This window comes from Hylobates moloch, unplaced genomic scaffold (genome assembly GCF_009828535.3).
Source record: "Hylobates moloch isolate HMO894 unplaced genomic scaffold, HMol_V3 SCAFFOLD_14, whole genome shotgun sequence".
Lineage (NCBI taxonomy): Eukaryota > Metazoa > Chordata > Mammalia > Primates > Hylobatidae > Hylobates > Hylobates moloch.
In genome coordinates, this window is record NW_026652289.1 from 37,809,835 (window position 1) to 37,833,374 (window position 23,540).

The 23,540-nt window shown below is 38.4% G+C and overlaps 1 long non-coding RNA gene across 3 annotated transcripts in view; it reads right to left on the reverse strand.

Moving 5' to 3' along the window:
* The window catches only part of LOC131381174 (uncharacterized), a 93,189-nt gene that overhangs the window by 57,196 nt on the left and 12,453 nt on the right, over nucleotides 1-23,540 (reverse strand). The gene's annotated exons all lie outside the window — the stretch shown is intronic.

The window sequence follows — 23,540 nt, forward strand, 5'->3', positions numbered from 1 at the left end:
AAGGTTAAGAGGCTGGTCTATTTTATTCTTGGTGTAGGCCCTCTTTCTGGTTTTCAGATAGATGCCTTCCTGCTGTGTCCTCACATGGAGGAGAGAGTTCTAGTCTCTTTTCTCCTCCTGTAAGGACATTAATCCCATAATGGAGTTGTCACTCTCATAACCTCATCTAAACTTAATTATCACCCAAGGGCCACACATCCTAATAATATCCCATTGGGGGTTAAGGTTTCAAACATGCAGTTCAACAAGCATCGAAATATTTTTTAGAAATTAAGTTGGGATGATAAAACAAATAGGAAATAATTGTAAAAAATCAAGACTCTGTAGCAAGTGCTATATGTCAGGGGTCCCCAATCCCCAGGCCGCTGACGGGTACCAGTCCCTGGCCTGTTAGGAACCAGGCAGCACAGGGGTGGGGAGGGGTGGAGGGGTGGAGGGGTGGGGGGATGGGAGGTTGGGAGGCAGTGAGTATGACTGCCTGAGATCTGCCTCCTGTCAGATCAGCAGCAGCATTAGATTCTCACAGAAGTGCTAACCCTATTGTGAACTGCACATGCCAGGGATCTAGGTTGCGGGCTCCTTATGAGCGTCTAACTAATGCCTGATGATATGAGGTAGAACAGTTCCATCCCAAAACTATTCTCCCCCTAACCCCGTTCCGTGGAAAAATTGTCTTCCATGAAACCAGTCCCTGGTGCCAAAAAGGTTGGGGACTGCTGCTTTATGTTCTTGCCCATTTTAAAGAACTTAAAAATCATTGATGATACACTGCAGACGTAATTGATGTTTTTCATTCATGGGATAATTTGGTTTGAGAGGTGTTTTAAGTAGTATGCATGTTTTTTTGTTTGTTTGTTTTTGAGACAGAGTCTCACACTTTTGCCCAGGCTGGGGTGTAGTGGTGCAATATTGGCTCACTGCAACCTCCGCCTCCCGAGTTCAAGCGACTCTCCTGCCTCAGCCTCTTGAGTAACTGGGATTTCAAGTGTCCACCACCACATCTGGCTAATTTTTGTATTTTTAGTAGAGATGGGGTTTCACCATGTTGGTCAGGCTGGTCACGAACTCCTGACCTCAGGTGAATAATGGCTTATTTTAAATGAGTTTAAACAAAGGAAAAGAAAGACCAAATACTAACTTAACTCCAGAGTCAGAGAAGAGGCTTCTACTTTAGATGAGAAGTTTGGGATACATTTTAGAATATGGACTTAGGCTTCTGTCAGATGGATCATTTTATCCTATCTCCTTGGCCTTCTCCACTGAGTCAGGTGGCCATGTCAGACGAGAAAGCTGTGAAACCACTACCCAGTACAGACACTAAGAGACCTTAAACCAAAGAAAGGAGGTAAGAAGAATTAGGAGTGACACACTGGGAGGGGCTAGGAGAAACCAAAGAAATAAAGAGAGCAAAGGCAGAGAATTCTGTAGGGTAAGGATACTTAGTAATTAAATATATGTGCATTTATAAATCCACAAATAATTAAACAGTGAATATTTAATGGGAATTTACTACATGTTAAGTGCCCGTGTATAGTCTCATTATATAAGAAGGTTTTTTTTTTTTTTTTTTTGTATTGAGTCCAAGAGGATCAGCCTTCAATCCGTATCTCAGAAAACCCACATCACACTGGACAATTTGTAGGCTTCTATTAATTATGTTCATCAAGGAAAATGTTTCATAAACTTTTTTATGAAAAACATTCAACATAGCGAAGGTCATCTATGGTCCTGGCTCTCAGTAAAGTCTTTGAAAATATTTTCAAGGGCCTCTTCGAGACTAACTTCTACTCTCAAACACCAACTCTTAAGGTAAATAAAGACTATTTCCCATGTAATTTTATTGACTTCTATTTTTAGTATTTTATGTGTATGACAAAATGAAAATAATGATATAATAAATTTCAAAATTCTAACACATTATGAAATTGATAAAGTAAATGTACTTACGATGTTAAAAAGAAAAAAAATTACTCCATCATTCTGCCTTCAGTGAAAAATTACAAATATAAATAATTCAGGGTCCATTTGGATTAAAGGTGATGTATATACATTGTCTGGCATATAGAAGTTGCTCAATGATGTTAAATATCATTATTACAAAAGTTCTGTAAGCTTTGTTCTGTTCTCCTGGGAGATAGACGTGTATTTTTAATGTTATTTATACAGAAAAACACTTGCCCAGTGCCAAGTGTCCAATTTGTAAATGAGTTTCTGGACAACACATTCAGTTATCATACATTATCTACACTAAGAGAGGGATATAGATGCTTAACCTGCAAAGCGTAGAAACAGCAATGCCAGATCCTTATCATTTACATCATCCTTTTGTTTCTGCCTGTTCCCAAGGTGGCCCAAATTTGAATGTTGGTAGAAATGTTGCCATGTTTAGGAGAAAAGTTCTTCTAAATCAACCTGGAGATTATGAAGGCAGATGAGAGGGATCAATCAAAAATAACAGAGTAAAAAATGATCCAGACTTTTTTTAATATTTAGAAATAGGAATGTTTAATCATAGAAATGCGTAAAGACTAAAGCACAATATTGATTGCAATTTTTAAAAATAGTCAAATCTAAGTGCATAACTCCAGGGGATTAGTAAGTCTAATGATGGTGCATGTGTACAATGGAATACTCAGCAGCTGATAAAAGTGATGATAGAAAATTATTATTTCCTGCTTCTTGCAATTACAGTGTATTCATGCTATACTGTAAGCTGAGAGAGAGAGAGAGAGAGAGTGTGTGTGTGTGTGTGTGTGTGCGTGTGTGTGTGTGTGTGTGTGCATGCCTAGGAAAGCCATGTACAAAATGCTCACAGCTGTAATGTCTAGGTATTGATATTTGGTGACTCTACAAAAAGTTATTTTTTTCCTGTCAATATTTTCTGTTTTCTATACTGATTTCATAATTTACTAAGTGAGATATCTGGTTATGCTTTATTTCTCATTGTTTGTATGTTTTCTTTTCCCAGGGCACTCAGAAACATACATCTAAGCAAAGATTCACTTAAAAACCAGCCAAGACACCGTCATGTAACTGGGATCTCCAGGGCCCTGAGTAAAGACAGTCTCCTCCCACTTCATTGTCAGTAAATCAAACTCTCCACAGATGGCAATAAATTTAATATAATAATGTCTTTAATTGCAACAAATACCACAGAGAGGAAAAGACGGCCTTCAAATGGATTATTTTTTCCAGGGCATTTCCAGGCTTTCCTGTGAATTTCTTGCACCTACAGAGCCTGGCCAAATACTACAATCCTGAAGGCCCAGAAACACTGGGAAGGCACAAGGGAGTCCGACTAGACATGAGGCTCTGCGCCTTCTCACTGGTCTTCAGATTGCCCTCTACCCCAGCTCAGGTATGCCATCTGCCCTCACTTTGGTGGCCTCCACCAAATTTAGATGCATTAATACCACGTGCGGTTAATGGATGGTACCAAAAGGGCGTGCGGCTTCTATCTCCGTCAGCCCCGCTTTGTTACCTCTGACAACCACTCGAGGCTGGGAAGAGACCTGTGTCGTTTCCACTCAGCTCCAGCCCAGCAACTAAGTACATTCATACTAGGGACATCAATCTCAGATGCCAAAGCCTGGAGATTTGCATTGCAAATAGCCAAACGTGGTGACATTTCACCACTGGGAGCAGAACCTGAGGCACCCTCCTCCGTGAGAGCTATGGGGGGGAATCCACTTTGTAGTCAAATTGAGTGCAGAGGGAAGGCAAGAAGAGGGAGGGCAGAAATTGGACCACTCTGATTTTGAACGACAGAAAGAATATTGATTTTTGAAACACTGAGGTCACTTTTTTTTTTTCCCCCAAACCATGGGCTTTTCCTCCAGTACTGAGATCAGCTTTCTGCATTCCCACTTCCAACCCATAAACCCATAGCTGAGGCCCAGCTTGCACATATGTATCCTATGGACTGCCTTTTCCTGACCCATGTCTTCTAGAAGGCGTTACTTACTTATTTTTTCAATTCTTATGTCCCATTCAGATGTCTCACTTCTGTAATTCTCTATCATTTAAAATCTTTAAGAAGGATTCTTGTACAAAATGGTGATAAACATAGAAAACTTTTCTTTGAGCATTAAATAAGTTACTGTATAGAAAGGGTTTTGTGCTTGATACATCTTAGCTATTACTGTCTTGTTATTTTGTTAGGGCAGTTATTTTTCTAGGAGGCAGTGTTGGGGATGGAGAACCTGGTTTTGACATAGAAAGATCTGGGCACCAGGCCGGGCGCGGTGGCTCACATCTGTAATCCCAGCACTTTGGGATGCTGAGGCGGGCGGATCACGAGGTCAAGAGATCGACACCATCCTAGCCAACATGGTGAAACCCTGTCTCTACTACAGATAAAAATATTAGCTAGGCATTGTGGCACACACCTATAGTCCCAGCTACTCAGGAGGCTGAGGCAGGAGAATTGTTTAAACTCAGGAGGTGGAGGTTGCAGTGAGCTGAGATTGCGCCACAGCACTCCAGCCTGGTGACAGAGTGAGACTCTGTCAAAAAAAAAAAAAAAAAAAAAAAAGAGAAAGGAAGGAAGGAAGGAAGGAAGGAGGGAGGGAGGGAGGGAGGGAGAAAGGAAGAAAGGAAGAAAGGAGGAAAGGAAGATCTGGGTACGAATCTTATCTCTACTACTCTCTCGAGTTTATGACTTGACTTCAGACAAGTTACTTAACATCTAAAACTGGAGTATGAATATATAAAATGGGGACAAATATAGCACTTACTTTCTAACGTTGTTGTAGGAATTGAATGTTGGACATAATGGGCTTAGCCCAAGGACTTGCAAATACTAAGGGCTGATGAAGAACTGGATATTGTTATTCAATTATATACTGTCCTGCTGAATAGCCTCATGGTCGTGGATTTTTAGTAAGACAGACTTGGTTTGGATTCCAGACCTGCTGCTCAGTTGCTGTAGAACATATTGAAACCTTCAGAGACTAATTTTTCTCAACTGTAAAATACAGATGTTAAATCATACCTCATATGGTTGTGTGTTAGAACACTGAGGCTGCTATAACAAAATGCCATAGACTGGAGAGCTTAAAAGCAACATAGGTTTATTTCTCACAGTTCTGGGAAGTCCAAGATCAAGGCTGCAGCCTGTGGATCAGGTATCTGTTGAGGGCCCACTTTTTGGTTTATAGATAGATGGCACCTGCTCACTGTATGCTCGTGTAGTGGAAGGGGCTAGCTAATTGTCTAGGATCTCTTTCGTAAGGGTGCTAACCCCATTCATAAAAGCTCTGCCCTCATGACCTAATCACCTCTCAAAAGCTCTGCCTCCTAATACTGTCACATTGGGGGTTAGGTTTCAACACAGGAATTTGAGGGGGGAGGCGCAAACATCCAAACCGTAGCAAATTGTTTTGAATATTAAATGAGATAATATGGGGCTGACATCTGGTAACATTTGTTTTTAAATTTTGGGTTATTCAAACAGTATAAATTGGATACAGTTTGGGATCGAACTGCAGCTATGCCCCTCCTCCCCCCTTTTTTTTTCTATTAGACCTCCATCTTATTACAATGGTTCTTTCAACGTGGCCTAGGAACCTGACGCTCTTTCAGGATTTTGTGAGGTCAATACTATTTTCATAGTAATACCAAAATATTATTTACCTTTCCTATTATCATTTTCACACAACCGTACAGTGGAGTTTTCCAGAGAACGCATGGGATGGTCATCACCTTGAAGCTAACATGCGATGGGTTTACAATTGTCCATTTTAAAATAAGTGTTTATAAACGAAATCAGTATGTTGAAGAGATAGCTGCACTCTCATGCTCATTGAAGCGTTATTTGCAATAGCCAAGACATGGAATCAACCTAAGCATCCATCAACAGATCAACAGATAAAGAGAATGTGGTATATATACACAATGGAATACTATTTAGCCTTACAAAGAAGGAAATCTTGTCATTTGCATCAACATAGATGAACCTGGGGGACTTTAGGATAAGTGAAATAAGCTAGACATAGGAAGACAAATACCCCATGGTCTCTTTTATATGTGGAATCTAAAAAAGTTGAACTTCTAAAAGTAGAGAGTAGAATGATGGTTTCCAGGGGCTGGGGAAGGGAGGAGTGAGATTAAGGAGATGATGGTCAAAGGGTAATAAAATCTCAGACTGAAAGAATAAATTCAGGAGATCTGTTGTAAAACATGGTGACTATAGTTAATAACTACCATACACTTTAAAATCGCTAGAAGAATGGATTGTAAATGTTCTCACCACACACAAAAAAATTGGTAAGCCTGTGAGGTAATGCGTATGTTAATTAGCCTGATTTAGCCATTCCACAATGCATACATATATACAAACATTATGTTGTTCACCATGAATATAACTTTTATTTACTAATTAAACCAAATAAATACATTGAAAAACCACAAAAAATAAATGTTGTAAATAAATATTTTAAACTTTTAAAAATGTAATTCCTAATACAGGAAATACCGGCAGATATAATCCATATAAACAAAATCTTTTTGAAGGTCCTCAATACTTTTTATGAGCGTAAGGGAGTCCAGTGACCCAGTTTGATAATCACTATCCTGTTATATCGTAATTTATCTGTAGATGCACCTCTGCGTATATTTGCATATGCATCTCTCTAGGAAAGCCTTTGAGACAAGTGCTATATTTAATGTTTTGTTCATAGTTCCTAGCTTAGTACCTGCACCCAGTAAAGGTTCAACAGCTGTGTGCTGTAACAGGCAACATAAATTATAGATCATTGGTTTTTCTCAGCACACAGCTGAGAAATTAAATGTTTAATATAAAAGCAAATTAGCATGTTGTATCTTTAAGAAAAGTCCACTAAGCCAATGTAATCCGGTTAATTTGTACATTTCTTGTATACTGTTGTTTTCCTCTCCCTGCAGCGTCTAATCATGCTGTATATGAATCAGCTGTCCCTGGGCTCGGGTAAACCGAGCGTTATCATAGGAGATGTGTTCTGCTTTCTAGTGGTGAGGTGGCGTCTCCCAGTACAGCCTGACTGCCAGGAAGTTCCCTGGACTCCTCAGGTCCTGGTCACTTCCTAGGCTGGAGTTGTGGCTGAGCTACTTCTCTGGGCACCAAAATCACAAAACAGTGAGCTCTGCCAGCTCTGTCTCCTCCGTTTCATCGATGGTTTGTGTTCATTACTGCAGTATTCCCACAGTGCTTGCGGAAGAATTAGGGTTCAGTTATTCTCTACTTTTTCCACCGATTCCTTACTTCTTCAGCCTTTTTTTATTTTTTTTATTTATTTATTTTTCTGATAGTCTCCATCCTTAATGCCTGGTGCCCTTAGCTATGAATAGCTTCTGACATGTCTGGATCTTTTCCCACCCTATCTCTTTCTCCTAATATTTCCTGTCCTTTGTCTCCACCTATCAAAATCTATCTGTTCGTCAGGATCCAAACTTACTGCCATATGTCCATGAAACCTATATGAATTCAGCACCTTTCCTTAGGGTTGCATACTCTTTATCACCGTCCATCTGATAGAAACACATCATCCTTGGAATGTGTATTTTTCCGGTATCCTGTAAGCTCCATATGGGAAATAACTAATTCTTGCTCAATGTTATTGAACACTGTACATGACTTTTCATGAAAGTTCACTATGAAATCTGGAATCTCTTTTATTCAAACCTTGATTGCACACCCTAAGTATCTTTCCATGTTGTTAAAATCATCCCCTTTGAAAATCACAGAGAGAGACAATTTCTTTTCACTCATATTCTATGAAAGAAAATCAGGTACTATGAAATATATCCAAAAGGAAAAGGAAGCCATTTTTATCCACAAGGACTGTTCATCAGTGTTTCACAATGGGCATTTCACTGTTGCCTGCAGTAGCATGGAAGTTCGCGGGTATATAAACATGTATGGGATGCTTGCTGAGTGCAAAGATCTGTGCTCAGTGCAGTGGTTACAAAACTTTAGTCTTGATCTGCACACCCAGAGAGCACAGTCCCATTAAAGCACAAAAGCAAAATACCAAGTGAGAATAACTGGTTCATGAGGAAGATGTTGGTAAAGAGAAAGGAAAGAGGTTGTTGTAGCAAAAGCCAGATTATGGAGGGTCCCATATGCCATATCCCGGAGTTTCCATTTTTCTTCCATGCAGAACTCTATAAAATAATGTAACCGGATGTGATAGAATACTCATGACTCACAGGGGAAAGACTTACAGGTTCACAAACCAGGTGCCATCAATGTTGCCCTTAAACCACAGAGCTGGTAAGAAGAGCCTCAACCACCCCAGTTTGCAGGTTCAGTTCTACTTAGGCAAACTGCATCTGAGTGTATTATTCCCACCTCTAAACTTTTCTCGAGTTAGTAGCACAATTTAATATTGATGTTTTTTCTGAAGCATATCATGACCCCTCAGGACTTCAAAATTAGTCAAGAAATATCCCACAGTCAGGCTCGTCTGACATGCTTTCCAGACTTTGCAAGAGAATCTCAAAGGCTTTTATTTCTCAGGGAAATACAGTATTCCTCCCTCGGCCCAAAGTTAGCTCTTTATCTTCAAGTAACTATAAACAAATACAGTTTTGGCAATCACCACTGGGAAAGATAATGCTGATGCGGTTATCAAAAATTCCACTTTCACTCAGCTTCTCTTTTTCCCAGGATTTCACAGCTGTTTCATGTTTCCTTGCATTCTTCAGTTGCAATACATTTTGTTCAGTATTAAATGGGCAAAGCAGAGACTCTGCTTTCTTTAGGACATGACTTTCTGTCTCTGAACTGGAAGCTCTGTTTTAAGCATTAAGACTCTTGGTTCCCAATTTACCAGTTGCTCTCCATTTAAAGCAGCAACAATATCCCCAGGGCAATTGAGTAAATGAGGTTACATTCTCTACAATTAATGAAACACATTAATATCATTACACTTTTCTCCACTTCTTTTCCCAAATTTTTAAATAAGGTTTCCAGGCATATCTGCTTTATACTGCAAAACCAGAAGAATGATACTGAATAAAAAGGAACATAAATGAGCAATATTTTACATTAAGGGGGAAAAACCATTTTACAGCATTTTTAGTCCTGTATGCCCTTTCTTGATGAATTGTGTTGACCCAAGACTAAATTGGCTTAGTGGACTTTTCTTAAAGATACAACATGCTAATTTGCTTTTATATTAAACATTTAATTTAATTTAATATATTTTCTGGACTTATTCTGGAAAATATTTTCCTCATTTCTTGGTAAGAATAGATTCCAATTTTACTAGCATCAGAAAGCAACAACAGCAGAAAAGACTATTGCCATCAATGACAACATAGAATACTACTACAAACATGTGTGACTTAAATTATAGCTCTATATGAATAGAAGATGGGGAAATTCTCTAGTGTTATCAACAGATAAACAGATAACTGATAGCTATTAGTCCACCTGATTAAGACTTTTTATATATTTTTAATTTTTCTACTAAAATTTTATCTTACTTTTGATGTCAGAAAAATAATACAAATTTATTTAAAATTTTAAAATATATATAATTTGAAATTATGTATATATTGCCTTGATCCAAAACTGATTTCAGGCAAATTTTAGATGTGTGTAGCCTTAAAATTTATCGTTTGATTATCTTGAAGAATAGATAAATTCACCAAATATTCATTGTAAACCTACTGTGTGCTAAGCACTGTGCCAGGAGGATAGACATCATTTGGAATATCTGGTTAAAGTGCACCTGCACACGCACACACACACACACACAGAAGATATAATTTGTCCCTCAGCAGATTTACCTAATTATGCTTTTCTTAAGCCAATATTAAAATTAGCTAGCACTCCCTAAACACAAATCCACTAATGGTAGAGGAAGTGGCTCTGGAGTAAAAGTAATCTCAGGGTATTAGCAGTTCAAGCTCTTCAGGCTCTTTCAGTTCCACACCAAAAGGACTACAGCACGCTCTCTCTTGCACAAAGAGTAGCAATGATTTACTACCCCACTAATTCCTCATGTGTTGTGCTGTAAGCAGCAGACCCTTGGTTGTCAGAGATGACGTCTCTCAGATGGGAAGTCAAGATGATCATTAAAGCACCCATGGCATGTTCCACCAGTGCAGGATGGCTGTTAGTTCTAATGATCCTGGCAGCATTCCAAGCTGGGAAGCCATGTGCTACCTCTCTTGAACATTCCCCTGAAATTTCAGCTGAAGAAGTTGCTTTTCAGTTACCATCCCCGTCTATTCTAGTGCTTCAGACAGCTGCTAGACAGATGCCTTTTCACACTCCAGACATGGCTGATTTCAATAATAGGCATAATAATGTTACTGGAATCATTATTTTGGAATCAGGGTCCAAACATGCTAGTTTCCCTGGAAATTATAACTATAAAATTATTAATATCGCTGACCTTAATGGTTGTACTAGGATGGAAGTTGCACTATTTTAGAATTTTTTTTTTCATTTTTTGAGACACAGTCTCTCTCTGTTGCCCATGCTGGAGTGCAGTGGCGCTGTCTTGGCTCACTGCAACCTCACCTCCCAGGTTCAAGTGATTCTCCTGCCTCAGCCTCTCAAGTAGCCAGAATTATAGCCACCACGCCTGGCTAGTTTTTGTATTTTTAGTAGAAACGGGGTTTCACCATGTTGTCAGGCTGGTCTCGAACTTCTGAGCTCAAGTGATCCATCCACCTTGGCCTCCCAAATTACTAGGATTACAGGTGTGAGCCATGGTACCCAGCCAGAAATCGCTTTACTAGTTGTTATCTTGAATGTGATTTAATTTGGCATAAGTGAATGTCACTAATGTTTTCCTTTTGTATAGTACTTTAACACTTTCACTTACTATCATCTAATGGTTAGAGTAGGTACCGTCCTCTTACAGCTGAGCAGTTGAGGCTCAGAGAGTTTAATTCATAGCTCACTTAAGGTCACTTGATAAGTAACAGGGTCTAATTTCTCCCCCATTACACTGTTGTCTACACCTATTAAATTGTGAGTTCCAGGACGGCTTGGAGGAAGTCTGTTCCATTTACCCAGCACCAGCATTCTCTTAAGACATAAGAATAATTCAAGAAAAATTTTGAATTCATGAGCAAAAAGGAGTTGAGTTTTAAACTCATGCCTCTGACGAAACTAGGATTTTTCAACCTGGGACATATTCTACAGACCCATTTTCTGGAAATTGCAATCCTCTACAATTACTTTGCAATTTTTTAATGATCCTATAAACAAAACATGAGCATATTCTGGACTGTCTGGAAATTAAGTTCTGCCACTCAATTTCAGTGCTGTAATTTACATTTTTTTGTTTTTGATGTATTAAGCCAAAATGAAGGCCAAATTGCATCTGAGTTCATTATTTAAACTGTGTTTAAGATGAACACCATATTCACCTTCAAGACAGACATATTGCATGGATCATGTTTTTATGTATAACAGCATGCGCCATTTCCTTAGCAGTAGGTGTAATGCTAAAAAGACAATGAAGAATTTTTTCTATTTCTATTTCCAGTTTCAGCAACAATTGAATGAATTACACACCCATTTAACGCAGTTATCACTAATGCAATAACACCAGCATTATATTCAAGTGAACAAGAAAGTCTTAACGGATATAACAAATAATTCTTGGTGTTCAAGGTAATGAAAAACAGTGTACCAAACCAAATGGTGTTTGGAGGTATGTCACATGCAGTCTGGATAAAATTTGAGGCTCAGTAATCTCAGAATAGCAAACAGGGTCTTAGAAAAGTTGCTATATATATATATATATATGGAACAATTGTTTTTATATATATAGAAATCATATCTATGGAACAATTGTTTTATATATAGAAATTGTTTTATATATAGAAGTTATACGTATACATAATCAGTGCTATGTCTTCTAAGAATTCATTTCTTTACTGAATTATATGGTTGTGTGTTATATCATATACATACATAAAGAATAATCATTTCTTTAATGAATTATCCCTATAAAATTGTAATTATATAACTATAACAATATATATATGGTTTCACCACATACAAATTCTGTAATAAAATTGAAGTTGAAATACACACATAAACTTTTTGCATAGCCATATATGAGGCTACATGCTTCTACTAGAAGCCTCAACATTTTAGTTTTAGTAAAATAAAATAAAATAATCCACCATTTTAAAAGTAGTGTTTTTAATTGGATTTTATTGGCTTTATGGTTTTGTATGCATCGAATTTATGAATTTGCTTAGAACTTCTAGTTGTAAAGGAATTGTAAGAATAAATATTTTCTATCTAGTTATATCTATATGTATTTAACATTATAACAATGATTACTTAATGCTAGGTCTTCTAAGAATTAATTTCTTTACTAAATTCTCATATATGAGTGTGTGTTATATAACATAAACATATATGTAATAATCATTTCTTAAATTATCCCTATATAATTGTAAATTTCCCAAAAGAATTTATTATATCATTGCTGTTGTTTACAAAGTATAAGTGTGCTTGTTATGTATGTAGGTAATAAATTAATCTCAATGGAGGGAAATGATAGACTTCAAAAAGAATTAAAAAGTAAAAACTAGAATGCCAAATTTCAAAAAAAGATGAAAATTAATAGCGTTTTATGGTTTACTCTTAAGTCCTATTTTTGTGTAAATAGTAATATTTCAGATTAAAATAAAAGCATGAGATGAAATTACTTGAATGTTTTATCATTATACTTATACATAGTATTTTCAAATATCCAGTATCGTATTTTTCTCCTGAAAGGATATTTTGAGAAATTACTTGTATATTGGAAACTAATAGCAATTTTGAAAACATTATTCACTAAAAATGTATCAATAAGTGCAAATCACGTTTTGAAAACATTTAACAATTTGGGGTAAAAAATGGTAGCAAGTTATTGTAAATAATTCAAGCAGAAAAATATAAAGAAGAAAGAAAAAGAGTTGTTGGGTCCCACCATTCAGAGAGAGCCACTGTTAATCTTTTAGGGTACATTCTTTCAGACATTCTACTATATATTTAAGTACATTATAATGCGTATGTTTTATTTTGAAGCTGTTTCTAAGTAAGTACCAAGTACATGCAAAGAATGATTCAAGCAAGTGAATCAATTTAATAAAGCCAACTAACATCAGTCTCACTATTGAAGAAAACTAGGAAGAAGAACCCATAGATTATGCAATTGATTAGTGTAATTAAATGTAACAGTAAAGAAACAATTATTATGGGATAAAGGAATTACCAATAATTTAAACCAAGGGACTGTAACATGAGTTTTTCCCACTGGATCTAGCTTATGTTGAGCAATCACAATGTTCTTTAAGAAACCTCGAATTTATAATAAAGTAATAGGAAGAGGGAAAAGTGTTTTTATGTTATCATTTTAGGAACTGCACTCGACTACATTATTTGATAGTATCTCTAAATTAATTAAGAAGACTGTTAGAGGTATTCTTAATAAAGCTGGCCAATTTTTAATTCAGGTTGACACCACTGACGATACAAGCATAATTGCTATTGGTTCAGAATCTGGAGATTATCTGGTATCAGTCCTCAGCATATGTTCAAGCGTAGTAAAACCCTCGTTAATTTAAACTTCTTCATTTGAATTTCATGACAATTTAAACAAGGTACACTGTTCTTCATTAACTTGAAAGAAAAGTTCCCAATAGGAAAAAAAAGAAATAGATAAATAAGCCCAACACAATATCAGAGTACAATGTAAAGAATGAATAGAACACACAATTTTCAAAAATTTAGTGTTATTTGTGTTTACACAAATGTAGTGACTATGCAATGAACAGATATAACCTGCTCTTAGAGTATATTTAGCATGACTTGTATTTGGAAACACTCTTAATGTAGTGTGTTTTCTATCTATTTGTCTGTCTGTCTTATCTGTTCATCCATCCACCTTTCTGCCTCATCTAACTCTTAAAGTTCATATCTTCACTAATTAATAATGGCACCCTTCCATGCTTTTTCATATTAATTGCATTGAATTTATTGGGGAAAAGTATGTTACAAAACTTGTTGAAACACCCACATTCATATAGACTATCTCATGGGAAATGTAAATATGGAAGATCATTTCAATATCTTGAAATCATGGCTTAACCTTGTAAAGTTCAAGCTACCAAAATGTTAATGGCAGTGGTTCACAACCAGGACTTGTTTTTGCCCATCAGAGAATATTTGACAAGCTCTAGAGGCATTTTTATTTGTCGCAACTGGGGGTGCTACTGGAATCTAGTCAATAGATTCCAGGGATGCTGTTAAACACCCTACAATGTACGTGGCATTCCCCCACAACAAGGTAGTCAATAGGGCCAACATAGTATTTTGATTTTAATGATGATGAAATTGGTTATTGACATAATTTAATAAATTTATTGTCCAAGGTGCCAAACGTGAAATTGACCGGCTGGGCGCAGTGGCTCACGCCTGCAATCCCAGCACTTTGGGAGGCTGAGGCGGGCAGATCACGACGTCAGGAGATCGAGACCATCCTAGCCAACGTGGTAAAACCCCGTCTGTACTGAAAATACAAAACTTAGCTGGGAGTGGTGGCTCACGCCTGTAGTCCCAGCTACTCAGGAGGTTGCAGTGGGCCGAGATCACCCCACTGCACTCCAGCCTGGCAACAGAGCAAGACTGTCTCAAAAACAAAAAAAAAAAACAGGAAGAAATTGACCAAAAACATTAGTTTGCCAATACTGAGGTCCACTACAAATCACCTCCCAAAAAAACATGACCTAGTTTGCCCCCAAGTTGAATGAGAAACATTAAAGTTGGCAAGACTTATGTAATAATACCATGTAAAAGTAGGACTTAAAGCAGATTTGTTGACCCAATGCATGCTCAGGTCAGTCAAGAGGAAGAAAAGGAAACTTGAGGCAAGGGAAGATGTGAAACGATTCAAAGTGACGCATATGACTCCAGCTGCTGCCGTGTGAAGTGCTGCTGTGAGATACAGCAGCTTTCTCAGCAGGCTTGTCTACGAAAACATCAGGGACTCCCCTGGAAATTGTGCAAAGTAAAACCTCAGAGTCTTTTTTGGAAGGTAGCAAAGAAGAAAATTTTATTTTCGTCATTGGTCAGAGTTTACCCCATGAGGGGTTTAACCCCCAAACACATTTCTGATTGGCATCATCTCTTCCCTTCTGTGACTTAAAGGATGCCAGAATCCTGACCTTGCCTTTCATCGGAGTCTTAATGTGGTAGAAGGCTCCAGGTGTGTGGCTGTTTGGCTGGCATCATCTCAAGCCCAGACCTATATTTACTGACTTAGAATCTACATTTTAACAAGTGGGTGATTTGTGCGTACAGTGAGGTTTAAAAACCACTACGCTATACCACACGGCCTTTCCACAACCTCATGTGGGCCAATCATTCCTTGATATTGGTTCAGAACCAACTTGGGTGCACATCTCAAGGAACAATTGTTTCCTCTTCTTCGGCTATTTCCTTCGAAGACCTGGGGATATTTGTTTGTATGCCACAAACCTCAAAAGTGGGGTCCACACTCAAACCATCTAGGAGGTTTACTTCAACATGAAATGGAAATGAAAGTTTAGGTTTCTGTCCTGGGCATGCCCAATATGAAATCTCTCCCAGGGAATAAGGCAAATTTTGTCTGTGGCCTTGAAAATTATGGCCCATGCTTGGAGCTTGGAGCTACCCCAAGCTCTCATGAATGTGATTCAAGATCCTTTCGAATCTGGTCTCATGTTTCTAATGTTCCAGATACCATTTGCAATAACTGTCAACAAGTGGTAAGGCATTATAACAATTAAATACTGGTGGCTTGAGTATTAGTCTTCATTCAACACACTTTTACTAAATACCATCTCTGTGCAGACAAGAGGCAAGGTACTGGAAATACAAAATTGATCAAGACACAGCCTCGTTCTCAAGAAGTTCACAATCATTTTGGACGTATTGCTTGACGTTAACAAATAAGCAGGCTCATAGTGGGCTTTAACACAGAAAAAATGGCACTAAAAGATATACATTGATAATAAGGTCATGGTCAGTGAGAATGTTCATGATAATGATCATCTAATATGTATCATATGCAGATACATTATGGTTCCACGTGTATGTGGCTGTAATAAACAGTGTCCAGTATTTGTGGATTATCTTTCCAGGGGAGCACAGTTCTAACTGTTGTATGTGCTCTACCTGCCTGCAGCAGAACATCTTGTTCCTGTGGGATTCTTCAGTCTGCCCTCCCATGGTAAAACTGATCAAGAGAAAGCAGAGGCGTCTACCTGTGATGGATGTGTTGGAAAGTTGTATTTAGCATGCATATTCTATGGCAGTATATGTAAATACATTTACAATCTATTGACATATCTTGGGGAAATTAATTTTTGTGTATTACAATTATTCCAACTTCCCTGGATACGTGAGGCTGCCTTGAATCAGTTTCTCTAATTTTTAACACTGGATGGTCCCTAAGCAAAGCTACTGTGGGTCTGTTTCATGACTGGGGTAAGCCCCGGGAATACCTAAACACTTTACAGAGTTTACTTTTAACATTGAAAACTTCTATAAGAAAGGTATATCTGGAAAAGGATAGATAACAAATAAATAGAAAAGTTATAGCAATTGTAAAAGTGGTCATGATTGTATTTTCATTCTCTACCCTAAAGGTGTCTTTGAATACCATTTCTGGAACATTCTTGGCTCTTTAAAAGTATGGTATAAACTGACAAAATTCTCATTTGGGGGATAAACAATTCCCAAACAGACTCTTCCTATAAAACCAAATACTTTTAAAGCTTTGAAAATAGATTTTTAGCCTTCTTTAACTTTCAACGACAGCTTGGGGGATAGAAAAGAAGAGGTTATTTGGCAGGAATCCAAAGGTTGAAATGCTTTCAGTTGACTTCATTTTTATTTCTGTCCAAAGTTTGACCATGTTTGCTTAAAACTGCACTGACCTTCATGAGAGGGCCAGTGGTTGGAAAAATTTCAAAATAAAAATAAAGGCTAATTCCAAAATTAAGTTTACAACATATGGTATAATCTCCTGAATAACATATGCAAATAAAATGTTTCTAACAGCATTTCAATGCCATGATTGTATGAAACAGAGACATGACATAACTTAAAAACAAGAAAGACAAGAGGGTGTGCTCTAAGGTACGAGTATCTGAGAAAAAAATTGCCTTTTCAGAGAACACCCTAGCATATCACACATAGAACCAGAAGCATACAATCCTGGGGCTATTACCTGCTCTGTGTACTCACAAAAAGAGTTAGGTAGCTCAAATAAGTTGCCAAAGGCCTAGGGTTCTTATTTGTTGAATAGAACTGTTAGCAACTTCATCTGGTGTGGGTGTTACATGAGGATTCATTAATTAGTGTTTGCAAAGCACACCAAGGATGAAAAGCTCTAAACATTAATGATAACCGATTTCACATTCCTCAGCAATGCCTGCAGTGATTTCTGCATGTAGAGAAATGATAGAAATAAGCTTTCATACTTCACCAACACATCACTTAAAAGGTGACTCTTCAGTGGATTAAACAGAATACAAAATTGAAAACTGGGAGACAAGGGAGTTTGCAACGGTATTAATTATATACATGGGCATTTTAATGATTGACAAATGAAAGGGAGAAGCACACAATTTACATACATCTCTAAGCAAGTGAAGTTTTTTTGGTCGAATAATTTAAGGATCAGGATTCTTTGCTGTTTGACCCCAAAGACGATGGATAATCACTGTTTCACATTAGACCATCAATATTGGCTTAATTTTTTCAAATGTCTACAAGGAAAATACTGGCACTGTCTAGTTGTTAATAGACTACTCTTTTGCAAAGTAATTAGTATTGGCTTTATTTTGTTTGACATAATACATGTTCAGTTCAAGGACAACAATTGCAGACTCTGTTTTTTTTCTTTTTTTTTTTCATTCAAATTAGTTTTTAGTTTAAAATTAGCAGTCTTGCCTCCCAGGACAACGAGCATGAAAACATTTTACATTATCCCTAAATTCTCTCAAGTATTTTTTCAGCAATAAACGATCTGTCCCAATTGATGAGATCCACAGAAAGGGGTACAACACTCACTGTCATAATTTTATCATTCACTCAGCTTTATTTTGTAACTCAAAGAGGAAGTTATTTTTTTCTTTTCAACTAGACATATGTGCCTTAAAGTATAATGAGTTTCAGCAAAAAGAGCTTTCCTGCCCCAGTAGAACATTTTTAAATTTTAGACTTATGTGGAAAATTCTATTTTGCAATTGATATACATACAACATATACATATGGATGGAATCCAATGAATTTGGTACGATAGCTAGACATGTTCAAATTAGCAGTCTTCACTTGGAGCATGAATCGTGCTAAGGCACCAGCAGAACCTGTCTAGGAAAAAGATGGAGTTCAAGATGGCCAGAGCAATCACTGTAACATCCCTTAGTGTTTCACAGAGAAAACTAAGGAAAGATGACAATAGCCTTTAAAAGTGCCAGGAAAATGAAAGAAAAGGATCCAATTTCCGAAGAAAAATAAGTCAGGGGTCAGACCAGATATCAGCATGCACAACTCACCAGAAATATGCCCCAAGCTCCAGCCGCTAAGTGATTTCTTTAAACTGTCAGATCATTGTCCCTTTTGATAGATATTTAAAACAAATAAATAAACTTGTTAATGGGATAACAGGTCATGGAATGCTGCTGCTACAGAAGAAAAAAAATAAATCGGAGCAAAGCAAGTTTATATCTGAGATTCACTTCCTAGTCTACAGCTTAGGAGACAGCCTAGTAAAACTGTTTGTGTGTGTGTGAATGTGTGTGTGTATATATTACCACGTTGAGTGACAAAATGGTAGCTGTCATAATGTGCCAGTTAACATGTTCAATAGAAGCTGATTGTTGAATGTCCCCTGGGAAAAGAAGACAGAAACATGACAAAGAACAAAGAACTTGGATCAATAATGCTTGGGGAAATAAGACAGAGAAGGTTATTTACTTGCATTGATCCGCTGCTGCCGTCGCGTAAACTTGGCCTGTTTTTCTTTTGTTAACCTTTAAGCCTGAGTATACTCAGAGGCAACCAAGGAGCCAACTAACAGGTGTAGATTAAGGATCGAAGGAGGTCACCGTACCTCTGTCACCACCAGGCACCCATGTAACAACATCCCTGAAGAAATTTAAACATCAATAGCCATAATAAGGGCAAATTTATCAAGCCTGGCCAGCTCTAGCTGGAAACCTGCCTGCGTCCAGCTGGTTTGCCCTTGCTAAAGCTCAATTGATTTGGACATTCTTTTACTAGAGTTGATTATCAATTGTGACATAGCAAATTTGTTACCTTCCAAGTGCTGAGTGTAATGTAGCCATTGGAGTCTCTGAAGTGAAAACACCTGGACTTAAGTTACCCCTCACTAGTGAAAAGAGGGAAGGGGGTGACAATCCTGCTCTTTGGCGCATAGGCCAAACCAGCTGCACTTTGGATTCAGTCTGGGCTTCTCCCGGAGAAGAAGATGAGGAAGAAACAGAAAGAAAGGATTTTTCAGATCAGTTGAGATTTGTTGAGCAGAAAATTAAGTGCCCTATTGAAGGCCCCATCTGTAAGCTAGATCAAACTCCTTTTTTTTTTTTTTTTTTTTTTTTTTTTTTTTTTTTTTTTTTTTTTTTGAGGTGGAGTCTCGCTCTTTTGCCAGGCTGGAGTACAGTGGTGTGATCTCGGCTCACTGCAACCTCTGCCTCCCAGGTTCAAGGGATCCTCCTGCATCAGTCTCCCGAGTAGCTGGGACTACAGGTGCGAGCCACCAAGCCCAGCTAATTTTTGTATTTTTAGTAGAGACAGGCTTTCACCATGTTGGCCAGGATGGTCTCCACCTCTTGACCTTATGATCTGCCTGCCTCGGCCTCCCAAAGTGCTAGGATTACAGGCATGAGCCACCATGCCTGGCCTAGATCAAACTCAAGACATGCTGTTCTCTGCACCTGGAGCATCCTTGCCCATCCATCTCCGTTTACCCAAATCAGACCCAATCTCCAAGCCAGAGCTTGGAAGCTCCTTCTCTGAAATTTGCAATGTAAGTGGTTTTCTCTCACTCTCTCTCACTACTCTGTATTACACTTACTTTACTAATGTCTCTTTCTTCCCTAGTAGATAAACTCCTTGAAAGCAGGAGGTTGGTTTACATACTACAGTATTTACTAGGTCCCAATACTGCAAGTATCAACTATATTTAGTAAAACTTGCTCATGGCTGAGTGTAACGGCTCATGTCTGTAATTCTAGCACTTTGGAAGGCTGAGCGGGGCGGATTGCATGAGCCCAGGAATTGGAGACCAGCCTGGGCAGCATGGTGAAACTCCATCTCTACAAAAAATGCAAAAATTAGCCATTGTGGTGGTGCACACCTGTAGTCCCACCTATTCATGGGGGCTGCGGTGGGAGGATTGCTTCTGCCTGAGAGGCAGAGGTTGCAGTGAGCTGAGATGACACCACTGCATTCCAGCTTGGGTGATAAGAGTGAGACCCTATCTCAAAAACAAATAAAACTTGCTGGTGCATGAGTATAAACGAATAGAGAAATACCATAATTTAGATGTAGATAATAATTCCAAATTGAGTGATTAAATGATTAATATCAGGGTCTAATCAGAGGCAAAATTGCACATGGGTGGTTCATGTTCCATAACTAGATTTTCTTTTCTGGGGCAATTTCCCATGCCTAGTATCTAGCTCTCTCTTCTCCACCTCCACCTCAGCTACACCTCCAGGCCTCTCTTCTGTGTACATTGAGCTCCCTTATCTGCCACTGGCAGTCATAATGAGTTACTGGTTATTAATGGGTCAGTGTAACTCAGTAGTGGGGGTGTATATATTTGCTAACATTTTGTTAAGAATTTTTGTATCTAAGTTCATGATAGGTATTAGTCTTTGTTTTTCTTTTTTATACTGTTTTGATATCAGGATAATGCTGGCTTCATTCAGCTATTTTTGTAAAGAAAGTTGCCAGTGGTGGAGTAACTGACAACCCTTGTAGAAATCTTTGTGCCCATAGCATCCTTTAGATTTACAGTACCAGGTATTTGATATAAAGTACCTTGCTGGTATGCACAATAGCCATGTGGTATAAGTAGGGCAGGTCTTTCTACCTCTGCTCTACTGTTAAGGAAATTGAGGCTTAGGGTGGTTCATTATCAGCCCAACATCACCCAGCTAGGAATTGGATAGCTTGGACAGGAACCAGCATCTTCTGACTTAACACCCCTGCTCTTTGGAGGCCTCTGGTTTTTAATCTTTATCCATATAGTGCTATTTCTTACAAAACACAAACTATACAAGAAAAAGTAGGACTTATTCTGTAAAAGATTGTAGATGGAAGAAGTAGGGAGCAGATATGCATTACAGAAAGTACAATTCCGCATTGTTCCAGCACAGTGCTTCTCACCTACTTTCCCTCTTGATCCATAAGGCAGATGGGATCACATTCAGAAAACCACTCAGACCACCTTATCCTCCAGTGCCCAAAAAGGATAAGTAGTTTAGCAACTTGTAACTATTCCAGCTTCATAATACATCGTCAACTGTTTCCTACCACGGGCTGTGGTGGAACTTGGAATCCCTATGAAGTGTCAATGATCTGTGGCAGGATGATATACATAGCCAGAGTGCACCAGGACCCCCAGGTAAAAAGGTGCCCCACCACTCTCCTCCCCTTCCCTTGTGGAGAAGTTCTGTGTGGTACAGTCCTCATTAAGGCCCATGGTAGCCTTTCTCTGCGGTGTCTGGAAAGCTGCTGTCTCCCAGCAATCTGTCCTTTTCCTAAAACACATTAGTTTTCAATTCACTCTTTCCAGGCCTGGTATCCGCATCAGGAAAACAAAATAAATCAAAAACCCGAAACACCTTTCTAATGAGCCCTAATTGCTGCCTCTGCTGATGAGATCTGCAGAAAGGCCGAGCTCGGAAGAGGCCTTAGAAAACAGACTTCTTTTTCTTGTGAACTAGAGTCCCCCAAAGTGGCAGTAAGTGCTGGACTTGAGGACATGTTGCTTTCCAGTTGCCCATATGTCCTGTCTCCTGCACACAAAAGCTGGAGTGTCTCCTGTGGTCACAGTGGGGTTTCCTGAAACGATCCCTCACCTAAAGATGACAAAGAGCAACAGTGAACTCTTCCTTTCTAATTTTGCCTGATTTGGTAGCAAAATGCAAGCAAACATACTCCACACAACATAATAATGCCATGTTGGGACACCTGGAGGGTAAAGGAGTCAAGAATGTGTTTCCAGGAGATTGAATGAACCCTGCAACTAGACTTTGGAGTGGAACAGCCAAAATGACCATTTTTTTATTCATGCATTTATCACAGAATTTCCTCACGGTATTGGTAAGGCCAGCCTAAGCTGTGCACTCAAGATAAAGTAGTGCACCTGGCTGGCATGGTCCTTCCCTAATAGAGCTACCTGCAAGAACAAGATAGATATTAAACATAGTTGTCAAATACATGTCAATTTTCTTTCCGTTTTTCATAAATTGTAAGAAGGAAAACAAGAAGGTGCTACTGAAATCATAATAAGGGAATGATTTAAGGAAGTTTCCTCAGAAGAAGGACCATTTAAGCCTTAGATGTGAAGTGGAAATAGGAGGTAGCGGGGCCAAGAATGAAGGAGGAAGCAAAGAGAATCAAGTTTTTGAGGAGCAAATGAGCTTGTTGCATCTGAAAAGCTGAGGAAAATTCACTATCTGGAGTGGGGCAAATGCTGTGTTGGGGCCATCATCAAGCAAAGAGCAAGGGTTTTGTCCCATGTGCAGCAAGAACCCACTGAAATATTTAAATTAGTTTGATCTTGAAAAAGACAAATACGATGATCAAAATAAAGAACTAGAACCTAATCATTGAGAAGTTCAACGGATGGGATGGACAGTCTGGACATAGCTGAAGAACAATTGTCAGTGTGCTGAAAACCAAAAGAACTCTTCCAGAACACAGATCAAAGAATGTGAGAAAAATCGAGAAAATGAAGCAACATGGAAGATGTGGATGACATTCTTCTTACCTCCCTTTCTAGGAAGGGTCAGTCTAACCCTCCTGGGTTATGTTAAGTGTAGGGGGAGAAAGATAGGCATCAAGCTGCTGCATGCTCCTATCCCAAGCCACCTCACATCAGTCACCAAGAGAATAACTTTCTTATTTCTGTTATTTCAGGGCACTATCCAGGCAGGGTGCTGCTAATGGATGACAGAAGCACAACGTGGATGTAGAGCCACATAATTATCTACACTGGCTTTCAATAAAGTCAGGAGGAGGAAAAATGTGCAGGAGGTATGGCTCTAGAAGGTCTCCACTCAAGTTCAATTTAACTAATTTATACATGACCCGATTTATTTCCTTGTGACTATCTTTTTTTGTCAGAGAAGCAAACCCATTCCAAACTCTTTCCAACAGTACTTCCCATTAAGTATCAAGACAGACAACAAATAGCTCCACTTTTAATTTTCACTTGTTTCACACCTGCTATTTTCTAATTATAATGTCATCAGCATGTAGAAGGATTTCCCAAAGCAATGATGGTCCATGT